The sequence below is a fragment of the Rhinolophus ferrumequinum genome, chromosome 14 (assembly GCF_004115265.2).
Source record: "Rhinolophus ferrumequinum isolate MPI-CBG mRhiFer1 chromosome 14, mRhiFer1_v1.p, whole genome shotgun sequence".
NCBI classification, from domain to species: Eukaryota; Metazoa; Chordata; class Mammalia; order Chiroptera; family Rhinolophidae; genus Rhinolophus; species Rhinolophus ferrumequinum.
In genome coordinates, this window is record NC_046297.1 from 45799195 (window position 1) to 45826022 (window position 26828).

Consider the following 26828-nt stretch of genomic DNA (forward strand, 5'->3'; position numbering starts at 1 on the left):
GCTAATACCTAAGCTGAGGGATACTCTCTAGTAGAACCCTGATCCTTTACGCCTCTCTAACTCTGTATATGTAGTTTATAAAGTTAAAGAAACAAAATACTTCTACAACTAAACAATAAGATGTGTGAATAATAGTATAGGAAGAGTCATAATTTCAAAATGTATTTAATTTATAAGAATCTTTAAAATGACCAAATCCAGCAAATGAGACAACAAAAACAAGGCTGAAAATAGACCCTAAAGATGTAAATTGCTATATAACATCTGTCTGGATTAAGACAAAACAATGAAAAAGCTCTGAAAGTCCATACTCTGTGATGTAAATCACTAAATAATAATTTGTTCCCAGTGCTCTGGAGTCTCTATTAGATCCTTCTGCACTTTGAAGTCAAGCTGTGAACCAGTACATTCTCTTATTATCTACAAAAGAAACATCATAAACTGGGAGAGCTGGCAAAAGGTCTAGGCATGCAGATGGCATTTTTAATATAACACTATAAGATATAGAACCTTATAGGATTTGGATATCAAAATTACATTTAGACTGGCAGCTTGTATGCAATAAGATTCATCTCAAAAAAAAAAAAAAAGATTCATCTCAATGTCATTTTAAAGGGCTGAGATCCTAAGCTGCCCGAATCAGCCTTTGAAAGAAAAAGATGAGCTTAGTATGCCATGGCTTTGCTACTCCAATGACTACAAGATGTTCAAATATGCTAACTCTGAGCGGGGTAATGCACTGTGACATGTTCAGAGGAAGAATTGAATTACACGAGACAAGGAAGCCATTGATATGGGCTTTTATGCAAGTTGATTAATAAAGTTCTCAAAGGATTACACCAAAATCAACTGCATTCTCTAGAATAATGTACAACACGAGGTGAAAAACTTTTTTGACTGACAGCTGGCAGTAGAACTCATTGCAGGAAAGGAGGTGGCTCTGGTGGGCAGACCACTTTATGACATCTCTTGGGGAAGAGAGGAGACCCAGAGGGTTTGGGTGTTGACGGGTCCAGCAGAGACCTAGAAGGAAACGGCAAACTGCTTGGCACAAGACATATTTCTTTGTGCTGTTGAAGGAGGGTATGAAAGTTGAGGTAGAAAAGGGGAGAGAGGCATGAAGACGTGGTGAAGTCTGAGGAGCTATGGAGTATTAGGGAGACTGTGAAGAGTTCTGGGTGGCTAGAGTGGCTAAAGGGCTTCCAAGCCCAAGGATGTTTTGTTCAACTTGAAATTCTTTGTAATGTAAACTTTTTCTCGGTCCCTCTCCAAATCTTCCATGTGATCTGATAAACACAAAAATTGCCCTTTGTGAGTGGATGTTTTTGTGGAATTTGAGGAAGGGGCTGCATCTTACATCTGGATCTGTGCAGTGCTTCCCAGAGATAATATCCATGGGTTGGCAAGGTGATGAGTAGACTGAAGAAGGGCTGGGAGCCAGAGGGGAACATGAGAATTTAAAGTTACCTTTCCCCCCAATGCCCATTTTGTTGAAAATCATAGAGAGGGTTAAATGTATAATACCATCTTGTTACTTGCATTGACTTGTGAGGTCTGTACTGGATAGGGGTTGCGCATCTTTCTTGAGCTCTTTTGAGTGCCTGCACCTGGGCTGGGTGCTCTGTTCTCTGCTCCAGGCACACCCTCCGCCCTTCTCTGCCTTGCTCTCTGCCCTGGAGGCTGGTTGGTGTGGACCTGGCTTCCAGTTGGCTTTGGCTCATGGAAAGCACAATGGAGAGCCTCTTAGGGAGTTTAGGAGGGGGGAATCAGGAAATGTGAGACCTCAAGCTTTGTTCTTTTTTCTCAGTATTGCTTTGGCTATTCGGGGTCTTTTCTGGTTCCATACAAATCTGATGATTTTTTGTTCTATTTCTTTAAAAAATGCCATTGGAATTTTGATGGGGATTCCATTAAATCTGTATATTGTTTTGGGTAATATGCTTATTTTAACTATGTTGATTCTTCTAATCCATGAACACAGAATATCTTTCCATTTCTTTCTGTCTTCTTCAATTTCTTTTAAAAATGCGTTATAGTTTTCAGTGTATAGGTCTTTCACATCCTTGGTTAAGTTTATTCCCAGGTATTTTATTCTTTTTGTTGCAAGTGCAAAAGGAATATTTTTTTTTCCATTTTTTTCCCTGAAATTTCATTGTTAGCAACGTGGATGGCTCTTGAGATTATTATGCTAAGTGAAATAAGTCACACAGAAAAAGTACAGAACTGTATGATTTCACTGATATATGGGATATAAAACTGAAGGCAACAAAGGAACAAGACAAACAAACAAAGAAGCAAAACTCACAGACATAGACAATAGTTTAGTGGTTACCAGAGGGTAAGGGGGGAGGGCTTGGTAGATGAGGATAAAAGGGATCAAATATATGGTGATGGAAGGAGAACTGACTCTGTGTGGTGAACACACACGTGATATATAGATAATGTATTACAGAATTGTACACCTGAAGCCCATGTAACTTTACTAACCATTGTCACCCCCATAAACTTTAATTAAAAAAAAAAGGAGGGAGGAGAATGAAGTCAGGTTTTTTATTCCTCTGTCCTCCTCCCTGTGAGGTCACTTTGGATTAAACGTGGCCTTGTCTGAAGGTCAGTGCTTCCTAATAAGGGGACTGCCTCTCTTTTCAGGTTTTAATAACCATTCCTTTCCCTTCTACCTCTGCACTAGGCAGGGTCACCAACCATTCTCGTTTGCTGGAACTGAGAGTATTCCCAGGACATAGGATTTTGAGTTTAAAACTGGGAGAGTCTTGGGCAAACAGGGACGAGTTGGTCACCCTCACTTTAGGAATGATTCACAGCTCCTCCGCTGCTTCTAGCTTCAGTTTACTAAACTGTCTCTTGTGGTTCCCCCATGCCTCATCCTACTTTTGTAAATCATCCTTTTATGAAATGAACTCTCCTGGAATTCTCTTATTCAAGCATGTCGTCTCCCTTGTGTTGGGACACCCAGTGACACACTTATGCCCACATGTTCTCTGAGCATTCATTTCCTCTACTACCAAATAAAGGAGTATACCAGAACATTCCCACACATCTTTCCAGCTCCAACATCATAAAGTGTTGAAAAGCACACTATGATCTTTATCTCTTAAGTATTTCCAACTATCTACTTAATTACCATTGTCACTTTGTAGTAATTCTGCCCAAAGAATTCTTGAGGGCCTCCTGTTTTGCCAGGACCCTGCACCCTGCATCTCAATTTCCAAGGGGGAAATTGAGATGCAGGGTGCAGAGTTCTGGCCCTGGAAAGGATTATGTCTGGTCTAGGGAGAGGCCACTGTCAGCAGATTATTTCAGTACAACCTGCTATGTGCTAAGTGAGATTTATACATGGTGTCCTAGAAGCCCAAGGCGGGGTACTGTGACCCAAGGAAGACCATGGAAGGCTTCCTGGAGGGGCACCTGAACTGACTTTTAAATGACTTTTAAATGTGTAAGGGCCAGGAGTAGGGGGCCAGAGGACATAAAAAGAGCAGGTGGAACATTCCTTGCAAAGGAATGGGCTGAGCAGAGGACTGGAGGAGGCTAAGGACATCCAAGTAAGCCATGGGATGAATATGCAAGGATTTCTGGGCCAGGTAACATTAGCTGTTCAGTTTTAGTGGAGCCTAAGCTGCAGTGCAGGAAATGAGTCTGGAGAAGCAGGAAAGGCCAGATTATGCATGGTCTGGCAGGCTGCTGAGGAGGTGGCCCTTTATCTTGTAGATAACAGAAAGCCCCTAAAAGTTTAAGGGGTTGTTTTGCATAGATCAGGGCGATCTAATATTTAAGTATCCAGTTTCTTTCTGAAAATAGAACATGAAGAGCAGCTCTGAACCAACAGCAACAAAAAAATAGTGTTTGTTCAGCAAACTTTCTGAAGTGTTGCTCACACAATGGAACTTTAAATTTGTATTTTTAGCTCTATGAAGCTGATAAGTTGATGCTACTATTAGGGAAATTCATCAAACTCCACCCCCAAGTCTTCTCTGCAGGGAAAAAAAACAAAGCAGATACTGAGTTTGATAGATTCACCTTGATTGTATTCATTCAAACCTCAATATTCAGTTTGGTTCACTCAAATTTTGAGGTTTCGAGGACAAAAAAGTATGTCGTATTTATTACCACAGTTTTCAAGGAACTTTGTGTGTATGTGATTGTTTTCTTGGCTTTGATCTTGTCAATAGTCTCATGAGGTTAGCCACTGTTTAAAAAGACCTTCCTTTGAAACCTCATGTTCGGGTTGTTCCATGACTCGCCCATGGGGACGTCACTAATAAATGGCGCCAATAGGATTTTAACCTGGATCTTCCCGCTTGGAGTCCAGCACTCTCACCAGCACAGCACGGTCTGCTCTTGCTTGTGTTGCTGCTGTTAACCGAGAGGAAATGCAGGTGCAATGTGCGCACTGCTTATGGATGCACGTCTGGAATGAGGTGAGCAGTGACAGATCTTTGTCCATAAGCAAACACTCTCCGTGGAGCTAATCTGTGGTGCAGACCTGAGAGTGGCTCTTACGTACAAACACATTGCTGACATGACACTTCAGGGAGAGATTTCCCGTTACTAGCTAATTGTCACTGAAATCTGTCAGGAAGGGAAAAAGTGCCTCCCACATCTTATTTTAAAATATGAAAACCTTGGGAGAGTTGGAGAGTGATTTGCTATTTTTCCAGCTCCAGAAGTAGCACCAGTCGGACCTGAAACGAGCAGTAGCAGAAGGGCCATCACTGTGGTGCCCCTGAGATGCTCCATAGGGATGACAATCCCAGACCCGCGATTTCACACCGAATAAGATGCAAACAACACAGGTGAGCGTGCTGGGAAGGGAAGAGCGAGAATGGAAATGAAAGATGGATCTCAAAGCAATTAACTAGAGATGATTTGTAACCGGAAAGGCTGCTGATGCCAAGAGGATGGAGCTGGACGCAAAAGACCACATATCATGATCCCATTTGTATGAAATATCCAGAACATACAAATGCATACAGATAGATAGAAAACAGCTGAGTGATTGCCAGGGGCTGGGAAGCAGGGGAGGGACTATCGGCAGTGACTGCTGAATGGGTACAAGTTTCCTTTTAGGGTGGTGGAACGTTCTGGAACTAAGTGGTGATGGTAGCACAACATTGTAAATTTACTAAAAATCACCAATGGTAATTGTTATGTTTGGTGCATTTTACTATGCTGAAAAAAAATACACGCGCGCGCGCACACACTTAAAAAAACCTTACTAGTTGTGTAATACCAACTTCAATCTCCAAGGTACTTCTACAACATACCTGATGAGTGGTCATCCAGATTTTATCAGAACATCTTCACTGAGAAGAAAATTGCCATCTCCAAAGTAAGCTCATTTCATTTTTAGGAAGCCCTAATTGTCAGAAAACTCACTATCAAAGTGAATTAAAATCTATATTCTTGAGAGAGAGAGAGAGAGAGAGAGAGAGAGAGAGAGAGAGAAAGAGAGAGAGAGAGAGAGAGAAAGGGGGGGAGAGAGAGAGAGAGAGAGAGAGAGAGAGAGAGAGAGACTGCCAAGTGGTCAGGATGAAAGGATAGCCGGTATCTCAGATATTCCCCACATTTGTATTTGTGCTTATGTGAGATGGGAGTTCTGGGCAAGGGGCCACAGCCTTACAGGGGCTGCTGTATAAAGGTATGTTCCAGTCTAAAACAGGGTTGCTACATTTTCCTGAGAATGTAAAACTAATGGGCTTATGTGGGATACAGAATTTATGTCTGCATTATTCCAGAATTTGGCTATAGATTGTTCAAACTCTAGCCCTAATGAGCACTACAGGAGATGGATAGAAATCTGGGGAAATTTTCAGAATTTTCTATCGGAAGAAATACATTACTCACTATGCTCATTTAAAAATGAGAAAATTATGTTCTGCTTGAAAAAAATACAGGAGAAAAAACTGTATTACAAGAGATGTTATGTGTTTTATAAGCAGATATACAGTCAAATGTCTTTAAACAATGAAGCCCCAAGAGCTTTGATTTGATTTCTAAACTATAATTCATTCATATTTATAACAACGTGACTACTGTGTAAATCCAAGCACGTGTGTGTATTTCACTTTCTTTATATGCTAGGATCGAAATAGCACATATACATACAACGTTTAAGAAAAGGAGAGAGTAATCGTTCAGAAATTATTTTACATTCTGGTTTAATTAATAGTGGAAAAGATCCATAGAAAAATGGAAGTGCTTCCCTCGGAGCAGGGCTCAGGGTGTCCTGGTGGGAAAAGTCAGTAGTGGCTTGTTCCGACTGACTTCCCCGGTCTCTCAGAGTCATGCACCAGCTCTCTTTTGTGTTTCTCACAGCTCCTCTGGACTGCCATGAGTAATTAGGGCTCCCTTCTGCTGGGGGTGTTCAAGAGCTTCTTGGCAGCACAAAGAAAGATGTGAATTTTGTCCCTGGGAACTAGCAATGTTTTGTATTTTCAAAGCCCTGCTTTTAGATGGTTCCCAGCATTCGAACATTTGAACAGTGTCTTATCTTTTGTCATCACTGCAATGAAAAAATGTTAGCCTGAGGATATGGGCTGCTAATAGCTGCGGGAGCCTGCCTGCCTTTAGGATTTAGAGATGACATGGGAAGCTTTTTGCAACCCGTACTCGGAACTGACTCAAGGTGGGAAGAAGCCAGAAATCCCAGAGCAATTCAGGAAAAACATGAGAGCAGCGAGGGGTGACACCAAGAGGAAGAAAAGCTTTGTTTTAGACCTGGGGAGAAAGAGACATAACCAGGTGAAGACACAAAGGATATGAAAAACATTTATCTTTCTCAGAAAGTGGTGAGAGCTGGGTACAGAAGGACCCACGCAAATTTCCTATGCAATGAAGCTTTGAGGCCTACGATTTGCTCTATCTGTGTGGGAGGGGCAGGTAGTTTGAGATGAAGGGGAGGCAGAACACAGTGTGATGGGGAAAACTTTGCATGTCCCTCCCTCCTTTCCTGTGGATTTATTAGGCAGGCAGGCAAATCGTTGTGTGAAGAATAGGTTTGCTGGAATAACAGCTGGGTAAATGACACATTATGTAATGTTGCAAGCACACACTGATCTGTAGTTGCACGGAAATGAAATTATATAAAGCGAAGGACTCTGCGTCTGCTGTGCCAGCCTCAGGGCTGAGCATTTGCCTTGGGGAAGGGTTTTTATTCAGAGTAAGTCTTGCAGCCTGCAGTTCTGAGCTGCGCCATCCCTAGCATGGAGGTGATGTTTACTCACCCATGTGAAGAGGACGGTTTAACTCTCCATCTTCCCCTCCAGTGCGCAGTATTGATTTTCTGCTGTAAGATGACAGACTTTTCTTCAGAGTACTTTTGGAGGCTGTGGACTGGGCTTTGTGAGCAAGACCTGCATTTGGGAAACGCAGTCTCTCTTTCTTAGTCGCAAATATGTTTGTGCAATTTACTAGTCATAACAAGTTCATGTTTTATTGTTAGTTGTTCAAGAGAAACCTGACAGATTGAAGCTGTTTCATCACTTGATTAGTCTAAACAAGTCTGGATAATTAGCTTGGCTAATTAATACCTATGTCTATTGTGCAGTTTGAGCTGACATATTTTGAAGATGGTGCCAGTTCAAAAATGTAAAAATAATTACCAAACTGGACATGAGGCATATTTCCATGGGATTTCACCTTGAATATGCAAATACTCTCTCTATTGAAATGTGATCGGCAGAAGTTAGGAGTATTTGAAAATTCTCCAATTTGGGACTGTTTTTGACAGGAGTTCATGGAAATTCTAATCTTGCCTGGCAGGCATGAAAGTCTTACCAGTAGCATCTCATAAAAGAAACAGATTAATAGAACTATCTCCTGATCTAGAAAAATCCCACTATAGTATGCTGAATTTATAGTCTTGATTATGCAGAGAATTAGTCTTTGATTACCTTGAAATTAAGTGCTCGGGTTCCTCATTGCTTACCATATTAAATACAGATTCCTTGCCTGGGTTTCAAAAGGCCTTGAACCACATACACCCAACATCTACAGGCCAAATACGAGATTACAATGTACTTTTATTAAATATAAATACTGTAAAATATACTACTGAGATATAGGAGAAATTCCTGGGGCTTTGAGTGAGAGGAAAAGACAGGATACATGGATGAAAGGGAACTGATTTATCGATTCATTGATTTATTAGAGATATATGTATTGAGAGGTAACTGAAGGAGATACATGGTAAATGGTGCTCCAAATAATTTTATAATGAGAAAATTGCCATTAAGTTATAAAGAGGTAGAGGTGGAAATGCTAATTTACTTTGGAGCACACCTTCTTTGTTTTGGAAAGGACCAACTTTGGTGGTGCCTTTTGGTTGTGTAGAAGTGGGGCAAATTAGGACAGGAACCAACGAGAGTACTTGGAAGAAGGGAACTGATACCTTTGCATTTGAGGCTCAATGTTCTATAATGTGTCTGATGGATTGAAGTGACTATGCCCGAGGAAAGCTGTTTATAAATGAGGATCTCAAGTGGAAACACAGTTTAAGGATGAGGGCAGTCTAGAGTGGTGACAAAGGCCAGAGTCATCATTGGAAATAAACACAAGGCATCAGGGCATGGCTGTGCTGGAGCACCTCTTGGTCAAGAAAGGGTGTGTGTGTGTGTGTGTGTGTGTGTGTGTGTGTGTGTGTGTGTGAACTTAAAGAGCTGAGTCAACAACAGATTATGGCTTTGGAAGCCCAGGCCAATTACAGCATGCTGTGAGCACTGCTGAGCGTAAGCCTTGGGGATACGTCCCCACGTACATGCTATTCTAGCCCTTCCTTGCACCCTGAGGAAATACTGTCATAGCAGCAAGTTCCTTGTTAGCAGAGCATGACCAGGAGTAGATAGGGACTGTTCAGGATCTCCAGAGTGCTTGGGTGAGAGCACTATTTTGATAGAGAGCCCAGGATGAAGAGAATGTGGCTTTTTAAGAGACAGGTACAATTTTCAAGCCCATTGTAGTTTTTGACTTATATTGTGGCTGGAGATTGGGGAGAGACTTTCTATTGAGGAAGGATAGGCATTATCGAGATAAATGAAAATAAGGATATGAATTGGTCAGCTTAAAACAAAATTAAATGTGACCTAATCATGTGTCCCAAGTTGGGTATATCAGTCAACGTTCTTTGAAGAAATGGAATAAAATATATATTTTATATATAATATATATAATATATATATTTACACACATATATATGTGTATATATATTATATATAAAGAGAGAGAGAGAAAGAGAAATATATATAGAGAGAAAAACATATATATATATATATATAGAGAGAGATATTCTAAGGAACTACCTCATGTGATTATGGGGGCTGACAAGTCCAAAATCTGTAGGACAGGCAAGCAGACTGGAAATTTAGGTAAAAACTGATGTTGCAGTCTTGAATCCAAAATCCACAGGGCAGGCCAGAAACTCAGGCAGGTCTTCTATGTTACCATCTTGAGACAGAATTCCTTCTTCCCTCAGTTTTTGCTCTTAAGGCCTTCAATTGTTTGGGTGAGGCCTACCCACATGATGAAAGTTAATTTGCTTTACTTAAAATCGCTATTAATCACATCTACAAAATATCTTCACAGTGATATATAGGCTAATATTTGACCAAACAACTAAGCACCTATAGCCTATCTAAGTTGACCTATAAAATTAACCATTATAGTGAGGATACAAGACAGGCTGGTTGTCTAACATAGGAACTTCCAACTTGGTAATAGAGTGATAAATTTATCACAAAACTAAGGTAAAATGTAGTATGTGGTGTGTGTCATAAAAGAGGTGTAGAAAAAATTATATAGGGGTTGTGAGAAGTGGGAGTTCATATATACCTGGGGTGACCTAAACAAAGACATTTCAAATAGAAGGAAAGGCCAGACCAGTTTCAGAGGAAAGCACTGACTTGGCATGGCATAGCATAGCGTAGCATAGCATGGTACAGCATAGCATGAGACATGTCGGAAAGCACTCGAGGACTGGAACAGGCTGGACATTGAGAATTAAATGGAAGGTGAGGGGGATTATTTAAGTTTCTGCACACAGGAGTGACATAAATACAATAATTGTATATAGGATGGATTGGAGTGCTTTTCAAAGTGATGGTGAGGAACAAAAGCAATTTGGTTGATTGGCAGTAGAATAAGAACTTTTATGGATCTCTCTGGAATAATGTACTCTACTTGTCACCCCTCCCCTTCAGTGATCCTACAACCCCTGAAAAATAAAACATGAGGAGGACATATAGAAAGGGTGTGTGTGTGTGTGTGTAAAGAATTTGGACGGGGTTGATCTGAATTTTTGAAGTTATTCTGGTCTTAAGGTGGGGGATAGATGGGCGGGAGAGAGGCTGAGGACAGGGAGTGCAGTTCAGAAGAGAAGTGATGTAAAAGACAAGAAACGTTATGAGAGTTCAACTGAGGGAGAGAACAGCTCAGGAAGACTTCAGGGAAGCTTCCTTTGACGTGGGCCTTGAAGAGATGAGGACTTCAGTAGGTAGAAGAACGTGTACATACAAAGCCATTTGGCAAGAGCTTATGGTTTATTGAGGGAAACATTAGGAGAAAAGGCTTGGGAGGTGCCTTGGAGATAACTCGCAGGTGTTTTTGTACGTATTCTGGGACACAATTGCAGAGGGTAAGGGGTGTCATGGAAGGTTTGATTTTTGAATAGGGTAGCAGTGAGATTAGAATTGTGCTCCAGGAAGACTGTTAAAATAAAGGTTTTATGGGTAGACGAGAGAGAGTGGTGCAGTATAAACAGTTGGAATGCTAATAGCTATTATGCAGTGAAGGATAGAAACAAGAATGAAGCCATAGCAATTGAATTAAGGAGTCATGTTTTAAAGATATTACAGAAGTCAAATCTATAGGATATGACAATTCATTTGGGGTAGAGTGGATAGGACTGGGAGGAATAAAAGCAGATATTAATTTTTCCAGACAGTGTGAATGAAAATATAAGGATAATATTAACAAGACCAGAGAATTCAAGAAGAAAAACTGAGGTGGAAAGCAAGGTAATGATGTCATCTTTAGACATTTTGAGTTTAATGTGCCGATGGAACAATCTGATGAAATGCTTTAGAACCCAGTTATAAACATGGCCCAGAACTTAGGAAAGAGGTCAGAATTATAAGTATATATTTGTTTCTAACGGCTCTGGGAAGGGATGTCTGAGATAATCCTTTGCCTGCAGGCTTTGCCCTTCCAGGCAAACATCACTTCATATTTTCAAGGACAATAGGCTGTAGCAGTTAAAAGCTTTTGCTTTGGCTCCAGCTTGGTCCAACTCAGCTATTTACAGACTCTGTAAACTTTGGGGGTGTTACTGAGCCTCTCTGTGACTCAGCCTCGTTACCTGTAAATTGGGAATACTATATTGGGTTGGTGGTGTTAACTGAATTCACACACATGAAATACCGGCTGGTGTGCTATTGTTACACTGCTGCGACTGCAAATGGAAGTGCCTTTCTTCTTCTGCCAGACCTTATGGTTGTGGATACCAGGACAACCTTTCTTTCTGGCCCTCCCCACACCTCATTTAATAACTCCTTTTCATTTGCCAGCATGAGTTGAACTCACCTAGAGTGGTCAGAAAGTGCAATCCTAACTTGTCTCTTTGTCTGTGAATCTTCTTTCTTCTCTGTATCTTGGGAGAATAGCTAGTGATCTGAAGGCTACTTTGTACCCTTAGCCTAAGAGTGTATGTCTCTGGCGTAGGTCCATTCATGTAGACAGGCAAGAAGTTATCTTTATCTTTTCCTCTGGAAGAAGAAAAATCAATCCTTAATCAGCAAATTCACTGATGTGTAGATGGTGGTTGAAACTGCAGGTGTGGATAGCATTGCCACTGGAGTGTGAACATAGAGAAAGCATCTAGAACAGAACCTTGGAGGATATTATCATTTATGATTCATGGAGATGAAAAACTTGCTACTGTAATCACTAATAAGATGAACATAACTAATAACAAGAACCTTATTCCGTTTGTTTACCACTGTATCCCCAGAATTTATTTGCTCATTCATTCAACAAATATTTTTTGACATCTACTAACTACAAACCAGTATAATGAGCATTGGGAATATAGTAGTGACTAAAGTAGACCAAAAATGTTGGCTTTCATGGAGCTTCGACTACAGTAGGCACTTGAAAAAAGTACTTGTTGAATGAATGTATATTTGAACAAGAAGCATGTCTCTTCAGTAAATGGTGTTGGAAAAATTGGACAGCCATATGCAAAAGAATAAAACTGGACCACTATGTTACCCCATACACAAAAATTAACTCAAAATGGATGAAAGATTTGAACATAAGACCTGAAGTCATATAATTCCTAAGAAAAAACCATAGGTGGTAAGCTACTTGACATACATCTTGGCAATAATTTTTTTAAAACTGACACCAAAAGCAAAAGCAACAAAAGTAAAAATAAAAAAGTGGGAGCAAATCAAACTGAAAATCTTCTGTACAGCAAAGGAAACCCTTAATAAAATGAAAAGGCAACCTACTGAATGAGAAAAATATAATTGTAAATCATATACCTGATAAAGGGCTAATACTCAAAATATATAAAGAACTCATACAAATCAATGGCAAAAAAACCCCCAAACAATCCAAATTTTTAAAATATGCAGAAGATCTGAATAGACATTTTTCCAAGGAAGATACACAGATAGTCAACAGGTACGTGAAAAGATGCTCAATATCATTAATTATCAGAGAAATGAAAATCAAAACCACAATGAGATATCATTTCACACCTGTTAGAATGGCTATTATCAAAAAGAAGAAGTAACAAGAATTGGTGGGGATGTGGAGAAAAGAACCCCACTGTTTGTGGGATTGTAACTTGGTGCAACCACTATGGAAAACAGTATGGAGCTTCCTCAAAAAGTTAAAAATAGAGCTACCACATGATCCAGCAATTACACTTCTGAGTATTTGTCTAAAGAAAATGAAAACATTAATTTGAAAAGACATATACACTCCCATGTTCACTGCAGCATTAATTACAATAGCCAGATATGGAAACAACCTAAGTGTCCATCAATGGATGAATGAATAGATAAACTGTGGTATATATACAATGGAATATTATTCAGCCACATAAAATGAAATGAAATCTTGCCATTTGTGACAACATGGATGGATCTCAAGGACCTTATGCTAAATGAAATAAGTCAGACAGAGAAATACTGTATGATCTTTCTTACATGTGGAATCTGAAAAAAACAAAGGAAAAACCAAAGAAAAACAAACAAACAAAAAAACAAGCTCACCGATACAGAAAACAGAGTGGTTGCTGGAGGTAGGGTTTGAAGCGTAAGGTGGTTGAAATGAGTGCATGGTGTTTTTTTTTATTTTTTTTTATTTTAAAGAAATTGAATAAAAATTTTAAAAAGCACGTCTGAATAAATGGAGCCTCAATTAATCGCAAGCACTGCATTTGATAGGCACTGATTGGGAAGTCTTTGTAAAGGAATAAATATAGGAGGTGATACTTGGAGCATGGACCGGACTTAGAGGAATGGAAAGAAAGGCCAATAATCCAGGCAGGCAGACAGATGCAAGGAAAGGGCAGAGAGGCGGGTACTTACATACTGTCTTTAAGGGATAAAATGACTGGGTGGAGCACTTTGGGGGAGCACTCATCTGTCTATAGGAGTGGAGACGGAGGGAGTAGAGATAATGAGGTCAAAAAACTTGACCTGTGGTGCAAAATAAAGAATACCTTTGTTTATTTTGTAACACGAGGCTCCTATTTTGAGCAGGAGCTGCTTACTTTCATCTCCAAGATGAACAAATGACCATTACAGAATTTTTGGTCAGTAAGAGGAGGAAACCAGCATCTGTTATGCTTCTATAGTATGCCAGACATGAGATCAAGAGCTGTGCATATGCAGGGCATATATGAATTAGTTCCACAACACTCATGTGCAACAGCCATCATATTTCCTTTTTTATTAAATCAGATTCTATCTGAACTGGCCCAGATGAGCCAAGGGTGGTGAGAAATTCAATTTCAGTTCTTGCTGGAGAGGAATAGGCTTCTTCTCCTTCCTTGGGGGAGTACAATAACCTCAGCATTTGCAAAAGCCAAGAAGCTGGGAAAGGACCACTGGTCCATTGTTATTAAGATATTTATATTGTGTGTCTTCTTTTTTTGTCATCTTAGTTCCTGGGCCATTGCCCATGCCTCCCAACCTTGAGGTGTGTGGTGTTAAATCCCCACTCCTCCATTAGTTATCTCCATTAGGGCTTCTTGTCTTTGGGAGCCGGTTTCTGGCTCTCCTCTAGGCCACTATCCATACAGTATCTGGGAGTGGGGACACTCCCTTCTTCCTCAAAGCACTTGCCTTTTCCCCATCTACCCTCCATAATTCCCCTCTAAGGATCCATGTCTCCCAGATGGGCCTGTGTGCGGGCTTTCTTTGGAGCAGCTGACGCAAGGAAGCGCTTTCCCTCAGTGGCCAGGAAGTTCAGGACAGATGCCTACTCAGCTAGGACATGGGAGAAAGAGGAGGAAAAAAAAAGGAAAAAAAAGAAAGTCAACTTTAAGTTTTTTGGAATCTCCTAGAGAAGCAAGAATAAGACAAAAATGAATATGCCAATGTATTATCTTCCCATGCATTATCTCCTCTAATCCTGCAAATCACAGCAAGATAGGTATTGTTATTACCATTTTACAGAAGAATTCATTCATTCAATAAATATTTATTGTTTCTCCCTTATAGTGTTCCAGGCTCTGGAGGAAAAAACAAACACAAAAACAAAACAGTGAATAAAACAGACAAAAATCCAGATGAAGACACTAAATCTCAGAAAGTAAATACTGTGCTTGAGATCACATAATCCATAAGTGAAAAAGCTATAATTGAAGCCAGCCAGGTCTGTCTTTCTCCAAAGTCCACACCGTTTTATTATGCTACGTTGCTATTGAAATACAGACTATTTTGCAAAGAACTAATTGGACTTCCAACAGATTTGTTGGGAGAATGAAATATGACAGCACAGGCAGTTGTGATAACAGTACCTATCACTTATTGATTTCTTACCACATGCCAGGCAATGTAAGAAACTGCATGCAGTATCTCATTTAATCCTCACAAGAAACCCATGTTCTCATTTTTTCTTGGTGCAAGGAAACTGAAAATTGTGTTACATTCCTTGCTCAAATCATTTAGTTAGCAACTGAGTGAGCAATATTTTATTCTGAATTTGCCTTTTCCTATCTGGGGCACTAAAGAGCATTATGCCTCATCCTAATTCTCTACTGGGAGCTTGTCTTTGGGAAAAGTAAGTTCAAACTCCTCCGTTCTCTGAGTTTGGTCCCACCTCAGGCTGGAAAACCTGTGGTGGGTCAGGTGAGGGGAGTCCATTTTTCTTCCTCGCTCCAACTGTCCTACCCCCTAATTATCAGCATCTTCTGTTTTGAGCTTCTCCAGGTTTGATTACAGGAGTTGGGAGGACAGGCAGGGGGCAAGGAGGGAGTCTTATGGCTTGGGGTGTTTTTGTGGACAGAGAATAACCAACATTAAGTTTTTCCTCCTACAGAGGTTCCGTGGGAACCCCATTCTGGACTACACTGGTAGGGGCCCTTTGGCTAGCCCCAGACTCTCCCCATTTAGACTTTTCAGGTATAACTGAGGTCCCGGTCCCTGCATCCTTCAAACTCCAAACAGTATGTGTTTTCGCCCTAAATGGTTCTTGTGAAGCCCCCTTGCTTAGCTTAACATGGCAATGGGCAGGATCACCTCCTTGCCCTCTGCCAAGGAAGGGTGACTCAAAGGGAAGGAAAGTGACCCTGTCTTAAATACTGGTCACTCTCTGCCTCTGCAAACCCTCAATGAATGTCACCGTATCTCTGATGCAGTCGGGAGGTAGAGGGTGGGCTAAGGTGGCAGAACCGTGTCTCAACAGGTCCTGCAGAGAATGGGAGACTATTTCGAACTTCTCTCTGCTGAAAACAAAACAAACAAACAAACAAAAAAAAACAAGTGTCATTTAGCATCCACTTTGCATTGGCTCCAGAAATTTCTTCAGAAGGCACAAGATCATAGGCGCTGGCATCACATTTCCCGGGTCTAAATCTCTCTTCTTTTACTTACTAGCTCTCTGATTTAAGGCAAGTTATTAACCTTTCTGTATATCCATTTTCTCTGCATATCCATCTGTAAAACAGGGATTCTACAGTACCGACCTCATAAGGCTCTGAGAAGAATAAATGAGGCAATACATGTAAACCGAAGTGTAACAACTGTCAACGTGCTTAATGACCTCAGACTGTGAGCTGTTATTATTCTCTCCACTTTCTCCTGTACATCAACTTATGAAATGGACTGAAGATAAACACTTCTGAGTTTAGAGCACAGGTTTTTGTAAAACCCCAACTCAACAGGCTGATAGATATGAAAGACAAAAATATATGCAACTTCTTTTGAAACTATGGTTTACTTTGCTTTAGGGCTGCATGATTTCAAAAAAAGGGTGCTGCCCGGTTTGGGCTGCTATATCTCTTCCAATGTGGTGTTTACTTTTTTTCCAGCTGACTAGAGGCAATGTAGATGGTGAGTAAGAGGGCAGACACTGGGTCTGTCAGACCTGGCCTCTAATCTCTGCTCTGATACTTCATAGCTGCTAGGACTTATTGCAGGTTACTTAATTTTTCAGTGTCTTCATTTTCTCATCTGACAAACAAAGACAATAATGTACCTACTTTATAGAGTTATTATGAAGATTAAATAATATACTATAAGTAAAGAGCCTGGCACAAAGATGGGCTCAAAAAATGAGAGCAGTGCTCTGGTAGATGGAGCTAAGGCTTGGTTATTGACCATGGATTCGAAGCAACATCTGTTTTGACTTTTGTTGTCAATGGATCCCGAGAGTTAGAGAGTCAACCAAAAGTATGTTGGATATTGCTCTAGGAAATTTTGAACACATTAGATTATGGACACAATCTAAAAAGTAGACATAATAATTGATGAGATAGGGAGGGATCTGGCTGATTTTTCAAGAAAGACTCAGGTCTCATCTAATTCCCTAGGTAGTGTTAGAAACACTGAGGGGTTATGGGGCTTTAAGTCTTCTCACTGGGAGAGCAGGAGAGCTCTTTGCTCTCCTCTCAGATTTTGCCAATTTTTTTTTTCACCTTCTTTTCACAGTATGATCCTGTCAGTCTCAAAGTCAGCCTAAGGTGCCCTTCCCCCATTCAAAATGCTTAGCATTTCTCTGACCAATGGCTTATTCCATGTCAGATTGGGATATGCATTTTGTGTCTATTTCAGTTATGCTCAGTTCTTTTTATCGTATCTTCCTCTTCAGAACATAATGGACTTGCTTTTGGGACTCGTGCTAAGATATCATGAGCCAGGCACTGACTCCCACTGCTCTAGGGAAAAAGTGCGAGCATGGGAGTGTTGTTGGAGCTCCACTCGTCAGGTCCCAGACGAGTGCAGTCAAGCTGGTTGTGCAGGTAAACTGCAAGGAGAGGAGGATGTGATCAGAGAGTGTGATACCTTTCTGGAGGGTAAATTGCAAAGGCAGAACAATAACTCAGGTACGCAATAATCAATATAAATGAGCCTCAGGTAATCTGAAAACTGAATGATTTGTCATTCGCCTCAGGCTTTAACTCACTTCTCACTTTTTCTCCTGGTTGCATTATCGTCTCCACTTAACCTCTGATTCCCTTATTTTTGTTTCTAGCTTATAGCTGCTCATATGCCCCTTTAACAGTTGATAGAACTTGGCCTCTCTGGCCTTGAACCTTGATGATAGAAGGTTTCTGTCTTTCTATTGGTATTTCCTATTGCGGGCTGCTCTAGGGAACCACTAAATGAATCTCTGGCCCTTACACCACACAACAAGACTGATTCTCTTGGATAAAACCCTACCTGGGTCAACCTTGGCCTTTACAAAGAGGAATTGTATGCCAGGTTTCTTGCCTCCTAGTTCAGTGCTTTTCCTCACACATCCTGCCATGTTCCTCTATACGCATGGGAGCCTGGCTTTCTGTTTGTGACCAAGGACTCTGTTTCACTCTTTGGTCATTCACTCTTTAGAATTCTCTCTTTGGGTTCTGTGGACTCTCAGACAGTTGTCCTGAGTAGTGATACAGTGGTCTGTTGGGTGTGATCTGTCTGCTGCTGCTCTGTCTCAGCATTTCTCTAGCTAGGTAAACTGATTTGAGCTCAGCACTCTGTGTATGTGTGTGTGTGTGTGTGTGTGTGTGTGTGTGTGTGTGTGTGTGTGTGTGTATATTTCTTAGGATTTTCTCTTCCCTATGTTGTTTGGGATCAGTTGATTCAACTGAATTTCTTAACCCTGAGAGTGATCTATAAATGAGTCAGGAAGCCACAGAATGGACATTCAGTGTAGAGGCAGAAGATACCATTCTATTCTGATATTGATTTGAGTAATTTTGCATTGATAAGTCAGAATGAGGGTGTGCTGTGTGTTAGAACATTAACAGGGCACTGGGAAATAAGGCTGACTCTTTTCAGGAGTCACTGTCACTTAGTCTACATTTAGAATCCATGGACTTTCAGTGAAAAATGGTATTTCTTACCAGGCTCTATGCATCATACATTTACCCAATCCTATCATTAGTAAAAAGATAAAGACCCTAGTAAAAAGACAAAGATTTCTTCCACAAGCACATATTCCCTAGAGTAATGGTAACAAGATGGTAATAACAAAGAAGAGACTTTGCTATATTTCTCTTGTCTCATTGTTTAATCTCCTTTAGACCTGTGTGAGATATCTCTAACTAAAGAATTTTTAGATAACTAGCATGGTAGAAAGAATGCAATCCAGAAACAAGGCAGATTTGATTTTGAATTAGAGTTTACTCCTACCAGTTATGTCCTGTAGGATGTGGTTTTACTCCCTTTGAGCCTTTGTCACTTCATTGGCAAAGTGGGGACAGTCGTACGTATCTCACCCAGTTGGTGAAGTGCCTGCCACATAGGAGATGCTAGTGGGTTGGCTTTTCAACATTCACCCCAAACTACCGACCCTCCTCATTGCAGAGGCTGGAAAGCTAAAGAGGACATTTCTCAGACTCTCTTACAGCTAAAGTTCTAGATGTGATTTCGGTTCCTTCAGTTATATGCACCCAAATGAGACTTGAATGCAGAATGGAGTTAAGGAGAGATATTGGCAGGGAGGAAAGTGTCTATTTTGCTGACACAGACTGTGATGGAGTCAAGGTGACTCAGCTGTCGGCAGCTTCCGGAAGGAGTGGCTTCCTGCAGCAGCAGCATCCACTCTTCTTATTATGTGTGATTCTGGGAGCTGGGAGTTGTTTCTGGAAGCTTAGTCTACAGCTTGCTCCTCCATCCCTTCCAGCAATTTTTTAAGCTCCCTAAAACCTGGTTTAAATATCTTTATGCTTGAACTACTGATAGTAATTTCTGTTATCTAAAACGGTAACTAAAGGAAAACTGAGTAAATGGTAGCTCAATGCTAGCTAGTCCTCTTCCTCATTGTGACTCCACATATGCTGACACATATGTAGAATTTGCATAGATTATAGGAAACACAATAAGGAATGGGACATAGTCCCTGTCCTTGTGACGCCTATTGTTTTGTGGAAGAGACACGTTTGTAAGTGGATATACTTTAAAATGATCTAAGCATCATATGTTATCACCAAGTGCTTTGAGAACCAAAGGATGGCGTAAGTAACAGTGGTTTGATGAGCTGTATCAGAGAGATGGCATTTTATAGAATTGGGAAGAATGAGTAGGACATTAATAGGTGGAAAAAAGGGGAAGGGTTGGAATGGGAGAAGAAAAGCATTTTTGATGAGGGCCCAGTATTTGCAAAGGGGCAGAGATGTGAAAGTGATGCTGTGTTTAGAGAAGCATGAGAGGCTTGGTGGGTCTTGGGCATGGCTGGGGTGGATTGTAGTGGGTGAAGGATGGGGAGCATTGATTGTGTAGAAATGAATGTGTCTACCTAGGAAATTTTGACTTTTTTATCATCCAGTGATAGTGAGCCAGCAGGGATTTTGAAGCAAAGGACTGAAAATAAACAATTTTTTTTCTGTTTATGAGGAAATATCTGACATCAGTGTGGAAAATAAAAAGGAGGATAATGGGTCTTCAAAGGCAAACAGAAGGCTGTTAAAAAGGGGCGGGGTTTGAGAGAATGAGGGTGGCAATTGTGATAGAAAAGAGGGGCAGAATTTAGGATGTATTTCTGAAATAAAAAGTTTAGAGTTGGAGACCAATTGATTGGAAGAAGAAGAAGGAGGAGAAGGAGAAAAGGAAGAGGAAGAAGAGGAAAAAAAGAGGAGGAAGAAGAGGAGGAGGAGGAAGAAGAAGGAGAAAGAAAAGGAGAAGAAGAAGAGAAGTGAAGTTTGTAGCCAGAATATAGGTTTCACTGGAGTGTTCATGGATATATCCTCAGTACTGAGAATAGGCCTAGCACATAGTATATGTTCAATAAATATTTATTAAGTGAATGGGGTAAATGACGATGTCATGAACTAGATGACGAGGTTATTTTTGGATGCCTGTGGAACACTCAAGTAGAAATGTTTACTATGCAAATCTGGTGCTTAGAAAAGAGCATGACAGAGATTTTAAACAGAAGTCATTGAGTGAGATGTTGAAGCATAGATAAGATATTCCAGAGAGAGCATGTCAAGTGAGGAGAGAACTAACAGTGAACTCTGGGATCCACCAGACCTCACAAAGCCAGCAGAGTAGGACTTCCTGGGCAGAAGCTTGAGATGCAAAGGCCAGCAAGGGACTAGATCCAGGAGAGAAAGGTATGTTGAAATGGAAAGTTAGAAGAAACTTGTAGGTTTATAGTATCAACTCTGTGGTGAGATCAAGTTGGATAAAGACCTAAAACAGGCCATTGGATTTCTAAATTAGGAGGTCTTTAGTCATTTTTGCTATTTAACAGAGTTATAGAGACAGGAGTTATATTGCTATGGGTTTGGCACAGAACAGAAGATACAAAATTAGAGATAATAAGTGCAGAGTTCTACATCAAGAAGTTTAGGGACAAAGAGAAGGAGATGGACAGAATGGTAAACAGAGGAGAAGCAGGACTCTCCTGTTTAAAAGTGACAGAAGCCCACCCAAACTAGTTTAAATAGTTTGAATCAATTTACTGGCTTATATAACCAAAATATGGGGAGAGTGGGGATGCAGCTGGCTTAAGAAATGGCTGGACTGGAACTCTGGAAGAGTAATCTTTTGGTCTCGTAGCCCAGCTTCTCTCTGATAGTTTTATTCTCTTAGCAAGCTTCTCCATGAAGAGTAGGCTATTGGCAACTTCAGCCTCCCACTCCTACAGTTTTACCATTAAAGAAGAAAAAAACCTTTCCCTTTGTAGCTTCACTTAGAAAATCTCAGGGAAGGGTTTTGATTGGTCTTCTCTGGGTCATGTGCTTGCCCACTGGACCAATCACCGTAGTCAGGGCCTTGATCATTCGCTCAGCTTGCTCATCCTAGACTTATTACTGTGACTTAAGTAGATGTTTTCCTTTAAGAAGATGACAGCTCCTAGTTGGAGTGAAGAAGGGTGGGGAGAAATTATTCAAAAAAACAAACAAAAAAAAACACAAGCCATGTCAAACAGGGTCACCGAGGGAATAACTGTGACCAGGGTACTTACTCCAAATGTTCTTTATTCTAAGAAATAAAAAACAGACTGCAATAGATTGAGTGGTGAATAGGAGATGGGAATGCACATTTCTTTTTCAAGAAGATTGAGTTTTATTTATGTGGAGTGTGGCTTCAAGAGGTAATTTATCTCTCCCTCAGAGTCTGAATATCCTCACAAACCATTTCAAATAAAACTATAATACAAGTGATAGATTATGATTGCTATTCAAATTCAGCCTGAAGACTAGTCTCCTAGTTTTTGCATTTGCTGGTGAAGGGGAGAAAGCTAGTGGAGAGGATGAGCTTAAAGATAAAGGAGAAGGACGAAGGGGCTCATTAATGGAAGAGGTTCTGGAAGGTGGCATCAGAGAATGGGTTTTGTTTTGAAGAGGAGAGTCATTTCGCTTCTAAGAAAGAATCAAAGGAAGTGAAGTTTAAATATATAGATATTGAGATGATCGCTACGGGGTTGTAAATCTGTTCAGAGTGGAAGGAACGGAGGAGAAAATACTACACATGGCCTTTATCTGCCCTGGGAAACAAATGGCACAGACTGGCTTAAATGAAAGGGATAGTGAGGGGATAGAGTCAGAGATTTGAAGAAAGTGCTGAAAGTATTGAATTTCCTTGATGGAGATTGTGAACAAGAGCAGCCTGTGAATAAAGGATTTTTGAGCAGCATTATGGACCTTTGATGATAAACCTGATTCACTTAGGAGAAATGGAATGTTAACTAAATTTAATCACGAGAGCTAACATTTTTTTGAATGCTTCCTCTATACCAGGCAGCGTGCCAAGTGCTTGACTTGTACTGCCTCGTTTAATCAACTCAACCACCTATGAGGTGCAGAGTAGTAGCCTCCTTTTCCAGGTGAGGAAACTACGACAAGCAGAGGGTCTTGTTCAAGTTCATGTCTTTAGAAAATGGCAGAGATCAGATTAGTGTTAGACTTGTCTGATCGCAGACTCAGAGCTCTTACCTCTACAGAACACTCTTCTCTTAATTGCTTTTCTCACCACCTGCCCAGGTTGGCTGTTCATGGGGACATGAAAAGCTCAGAGCCCAAGTTATATTTTTACAGCTTCTCCTGGACTGGGGTGGACAAAGAGCATTTGCATCCCAGCACTGACCCTCTAGCACTGTGGCCTTGGGCAAGATATTAAGCTTTCAGGAACAGTGATGAGTACATCAGATGGTAAGCAGCAGGGGTGAACCAATTGATTGGAGCCAGATAGTGTAATTGAAGGTGCATAGGATTTAAAAGTAGAGAACTCAAATTTCAAATGGATCTGCCATTTTTCAGCTAATTTAGGGCAAGCTATTTAAATTCTGTACAGTAGTTCCCCACCCATCTGTGGAGTTGCTTCCTGAGGTTTGAGTGACTCACAATCCCAAAATATTAAATGTAAAAATTCCAGAAATAAACAATTCATAAGTTTTAAATTGTGAGCCATTCGGAGTCATGGGATGAAATCGCACACCATCCTTCTCTGTACTGCCTGGGGTGGGAATCAGCCTTTGGTCCAGTGTCTTCATGCTGCGTGCGCTCCCACACACTCATCACTTAGTAGCCCTCTCAGTTACCAGACTGACTCCTAAGGTATCGCACTGCTTGTGTTCAAGCAGCCCTTATTTTACTTAATAATGGCCCCAAAGTGCAAGAGTAGTAATGCTGGCAATTAGGATACGCCAGAGAGAAGCCGGAAAGTGCTTCCTTTAAATGTAGAAGTGAAAGTTCTTGACTTAAGGAAAGAAAAAAATCATATGTTGGGGTTGCAAAGATTCTGTGATAAAAACAAACATTCGATCAGTTAAATTGCCTAATTTATAAATTAATCTTTATCACAGGTGCGTACATACTATCATGCACCGTTTAATCATGGGGACATATTTTGAGAAGTGCATTGTTAGGCCTTTGTTTTCATTGTGTGAACATCATAGAGTGTACTTACACAAACCCAGATGGTACAGCCTACTCCACACCTAGGCTATATGGTTCTACCACCATCCTATATGCAATCCATCATTGACTGCATTATGTGGCACATGACTGTATAAAAAAAAAAAATCATTGTATACATAGGGTTTAGTACTATGTGTGGTTTCAGGCATCCGCAGGAGGTTTTGAAATATAACTACCCCCCACCTCCAAGTGGATAAAAGGTGACTACTGTACACATCTTTATTTATTGTTTTCTTTTCCCTTTTGAATATGGGGCTGTAACTAATTCTCCTGACAGTAATGTGATAAAAATGAGAGATATTTTAAGTAAAGTATTAGAAGAGGGCTGGCATATACTAGGTGCTCAAATCTTAGTTCTTATATTCTTGCTTTATTGTTACTAGGTAGATGGGGTAGAGCCAGTCTGCCATTTGTCTCTACTAAGACATGCCAATATATTTGTGCTTTCCTACCTTCTCTACTAGTCAGTCATGAGTAGGTAGACCAGTATTCCCAATGGGGGCAGAGGGGGAGGAGTTTGCCCCCCCCACCAGGACATTTGGTTATGGCTAAAGCATTTTCATTTATCACAGCTGGAAGAGTACTATTGGAATCTCGTGGGTAGGGATCCCGCAGATATCCCACAGTAAACAGGACAGTCTCCAACCACAAAGAATTATCTGCTCATAGTACTGAGGTTGAGAAACTCTGCTAAAGAAGAAAACACAATGTGGTGCAATGAGGCCACTAGGAAGAAATACTGAGGGGTGAGAAGGAGTAGAGGATATTTTCCCTCTTTGGGTGTATGACTTAGGGACTTAGATGCATTGAGTAGACCTTTAAAAAGGCCCTGTCAGTGAAATATAAACAGCCTAAGTCAACCAGCAAAGCAAATGGCCTCCGGGATATTGCTGTCTTCTCCTTTTTTCTCTTCCACATCCAAAGATAATGGCTTACGTCTGAAATCTTGCTGCTACTTTTCCTTGTTGTTAGGGAACATTGCCTAAGGACCCTTTGTGTTCAACATTGCCAGGTGTGTTATCAAGGCTGTGACCACTTTTTCTGAACTAAAGATTGGGTTACCTGATGGGTCAAGTTTTAGTTTTAAGTCCAGTCAACTAACATTGTTATTTAGGATGTATTAATAAACAATGATAGTGACATACAAGGTGTGAACATAAAAAATAAGACTATATTTTCTATATGAAATATAGTTACATGTAACCAGAATTTAGGTACAGCCTTCTTGGAGGCAGAGTTCTTGGCTGTTTTGTTCACTTCCTGGCACATATATCAAAGAAAAACCACATACACACACATGCTGGAGTTCTGAGTGAAGATTTCCATTCTTTTTCGTTTTTCTCTTTTCTTTAAATGTAAAATATATACAAAGAGCTGAGATTTCAGATTAAGTGGCTCTCAGAATAAAGAGAAAAAGTGATAAGTGTAGTTGAAATTATTACAGTAAGTTGTCACTTAATGTCAATGATAGGTTCTTGGAAACTGTGACTTTAAGCAAAACAATGAATAATGAAACCAATTTTATCCCAAGCTTATTGATATTAACAAGAGTTGAGTTCTTATAGCATATTTTTGGTAAAAAAAAAAAATCAGTGAACATCTAAATAAAGACCCCCAACACTTACAATAAAACACAATATTAAATAAATGTGAGCCATACATACATTTAAGAAAGGTTAATAAAAACAAGTAAGATCATTATTTTTCAAATCACTTATTCCAGTTTATGTTCTCGAGTGGCCAGAAACTCTCTTGGCAGCTCAGGGGCGCAAGGCAGGACCCACCGTGGACAGGACGCCCTTGCGTCACAGGATGCAGTCACATCCACACATTTGCTCAGACTGTGACAGTTGAGACACACCAGTTCACCTCACATACACATCTTTGGGATGTGGGAGGACACTGGAGTCCCTGCAGAAAACCCACACAGACATGGGGAGAATGTGCAAGCGCTACACAGACAGTGGCCCCTGCTAGGAATCAATTTTTTTCATCAATGTTACAATGAAATGATGTTATTTGAGGACCTGTTGTACATGATAGTTAGCAATTCTGATTAGATACATTTTGGGTCAGTTTTGATAAACAGAAATTTCCGCCTTTGATTAAAATATATAAAGCTGTAAACAACAAAGGAACAATACAAACAAATGAAGAAACAAAAACTCATAAACACGGAATAGTTTACTGGTTACCAGATGGTAAGGAGGTAGGGAGTGGTAGATTAGGGTAAGTGGGGTCAAATATACGGTGATCGAAGGAGAACTCACTCTGGGTGGTGAACACACAAAGGGATTTATAGATGATGTATTACAGAATTGTACACCTGAAACCTATGTATCTTTACTAACCATTGTCACCCCAATAAACGTTAATTTAAAATAAATAAATAAATAAATAAATAAATAAATAAATAAATAAAATCTGAAAACAGCTCCTTCCCAACAGAATATTCCTAGCGCATGCGTGTGTGTGTGTGTGTGTGTGTGTGTGTGTGTGTGTGTGTGTGAGATATCAGAATAGAAAACTTTTGGGAAGGCTCTGTGATTTACTCATGGCTTATCTCTCAGAGTAAAAGTTTTCAGATATGTAAACCTCCTGGGTCAATGGATGACTGTGCTCCCTGGGAGGTAGGCTAAGTTTTACTGCTTTTACATAGTAGCCATTCAGTAAATAATTGTTGAAGTAATAGAAGAGGACGATATGAGATAATGCATGTAAAGTGGTTATCAGAATGCCTGGCTCATAGTAGTTGCTCAGTAAAACAGAGCTGCTTGCACTTGTAAGCAATGAGATGCTATCAACGAGAATATTAAACGGAATGGGCTGTGCATTCTGAAGTAGGTTCAGAAGCATTCTGTGAATACTTCTAGAGAGAAGTATTCTATGGGGCACCTGTAAATGCCGTTGCTCTCTTGGTGAAAGGAACAAACATTGATGAAACGGCCTCTATTCTTCTTACACTGAATACTGACACGGTGGCAAAATTGCGGCATTAAATTACAGGGGTGAGGACAAAGGCATAAATGTGGCTGAGTAGAAAGTTCATGTTATAACAGCATAATGGAGCCTGCACTGTTTACTTTCTGACTTGTGGTTATGTGAAAAAATAAAAAAGTAAAACAGCAACGACCCATTTGGATAAACCACTAGATGTTGGATTTGTCATGATGTGCAGCCAGGCCTAATCCTCAGAACACAGCCCACACCAGACTCAGCA